The following is a 2,310-nucleotide window of genomic DNA, read 5'->3' as shown; positions in this document are numbered from 1 at the left end:
CCTTGTAACTATTTCTTACTAGGCACCAACTATATACCCAGATCTAGAAAAACAATAACTGGCTCCATGTGGATTCAGAATGAACTAGCCCACTGGAAGCATTAAAGCCCAATTAAAGTGAATCGCAAAGCAGAAAAAATTGCATTTACCTGGTCATTACTTGGGCTGCTCTCTGGCCCGCTTATTCAGCCACATTTTCCACAGCTAGCAGGAATTATCAGTGAGTTTTCACCATATTTTTCCATCATCCTAAAGCGAGATCATTGTCACATTTTTTTTTCCTGAAGGACAATTCTTATTTAAACAGAAAACTTAGCAGTGTACATTTAACCTAGCTTGGCAGTAAGTTCTTTGATGTTGGTCTTTTCTAGCTTGCCTATGCAAGTCACAGATCTTGGATGCAGGACCTTGCCTCCTCAGTGACTGCAGTCCTTATCTGGTCTGCTATAGTTGGTTCTGGTCTCTTCCACCAGCTTAGCCTGAGCTCCTTTATCTTCCAAGTTAACCTGTGTAAAGGCGATGGCAGTATATGTCTTCCTGTGGACCAGCTGCCCCAGCCTGTCCTTCCCCCTTGATGGCACAATCTAGTTACAACCCCCTCATCCCCATCTTGTGACACAGGGCAGGCAGGAAGTCCACCAGCTCGATGAGGTCTCTGTAATTAGTATCAGCTGAGCCTTGTTCTCCACCAAGTAGTGACAGTATTGACTCCTGATCAGAGGACAGGAGGTCCCTTAGTGGGGACATCCTCTTTGCCAACAGCTTTCTTCTCAGCACAGGCCAACGGCCTCTGCTTTTTCGCTTGCCTTGTCTCTGGGCTGTGCCTGTGGACAAGCTTAAGCAGCTGTTCGCGATCCAAGGTTTGGGTGAACTGGCTAATCATAGGTGGCAATTTCAGCCACTTGTACAAGGCCCTTTGCTACTACCACCGAATATAGTGAGGTCACATGTCAAAGCTGGTGAGGTCCTGTTGGACTGTATGTCCTGTCCAGTACCAACGTTCTTAGGCCTTTTCTCAAACAGAGGATTCACCACCTTTTTGACCTCCTGCTGCTTCATAACAGCAGGGTCAGGATCACTTTCTTCCCATTGTCCTTCTTTCCTTTCCACTGAAAAGGAAAACCCAGTTAGCCCATCTCCCCTTCTATGCACTTGGAGCAGGGGACTTCTCAGGCTGGCTCTGCCCAGGGGACAGCCCTACTTGGTGAGAGAAATCCTCACATCCCCTAGGACATAAGTCATGTTAAATGTCTATTAGAACATTCTGGGAAAGTGAACAGGGTACGATGTAGCTCGGTGGTACTGTGCTTGCTGGGTCTAGGGTTCCCACTGAGTTGGACTAACTGGGTGCGGTGATGCACATGTGTAATCCCAGCACTTGGGGGATGGGGAGGCAGAAGAGTTAAAAACTCAAGGTCATCCTCAGCTACACTGTGATTTCCAGGCCTGCCTACAAGAAACAGAGTTTCATATACTAAGAAACTAATAGGCTGAAAACCAACAGCACAATAGGCTCGGTGAGATCTTGGATAGCAAATCGCACCCTCTCCAACAACAGCACCAGTTAAGGACATTCATGGGCCTTGATCTTCAGCCAAATTATCTAAGACATTGTTGCAAGTTTTCAGACCTTCAAATCCAATTAGATCTGTACTAAGAGAAGCATAAATTACTAAGTGCGGCTAAGATTGTCAGCAGGTGATGTACATCTACCACAAGGCGGCAGTGTTGCTTCTCCAAACATCTCAAAGGTCACCTGGACCCTGAAACTCCAGATTAAAAATAAGGTCAGGCTATCTCCTGACACTTTTTTCGTTCATACATACTCTTTCCAACAGAGGCTATAGCCTGGCTCTGTTGAAAACTGAACCAGCATAAAAATCCTTAAAATATAAACACTGGCAAAAATAATAGTTTTCTTTTAAAACACAATATGAATCAACAAACATGTATTGAGCCTACAGTTTCCTGCCAGAAGTTCTGTAGAGAAAACGGAAATAAAGAGCCTGGGGCCTTAAGAAATTTGAAGTAGGAAGAACTGTGTTCATAAAATCAACAGAATATTTCATATTTAAAATTCTGGTTCCTGGGACTGGAGAGATGGTTTAGCAGTTAACAGTACTGGCTGTTCTTGCAGTGGACAAGGGTTCAGTCTAGCACCTACATGGCAGTTAACAACCAGCTGTATCTCCAGTTTCAGTGGAGTCCAGTGCCCTCCTCTGACCTCCTTGGGCACTGCATGACACAGGTGCACTTACACACATGCAGGCAATACACTCATACACATAAAATAAAAATAATAAAAATTAA

At 44.7% G+C, this 2,310-nt stretch overlaps 1 pseudogene; it reads right to left on the bottom strand.

The window, feature by feature from the left end:
- Positions 1–326: 326 nt before the first annotated feature.
- The window catches only part of LOC103739257, a 10,263-nt pseudogene continuing 8,279 nt past the window's right edge, over positions 327–2,310 (bottom strand).

This window comes from Nannospalax galili, unplaced genomic scaffold (assembly GCF_000622305.1).
Source record: "Nannospalax galili isolate Female #2095 unplaced genomic scaffold, S.galili_v1.0 scaffold336, whole genome shotgun sequence".
NCBI classification, from domain to species: Eukaryota; Metazoa; Chordata; class Mammalia; order Rodentia; family Spalacidae; genus Nannospalax; species Nannospalax galili.
This window is presented reverse-complemented; position numbering and strand designations above follow the sequence as displayed.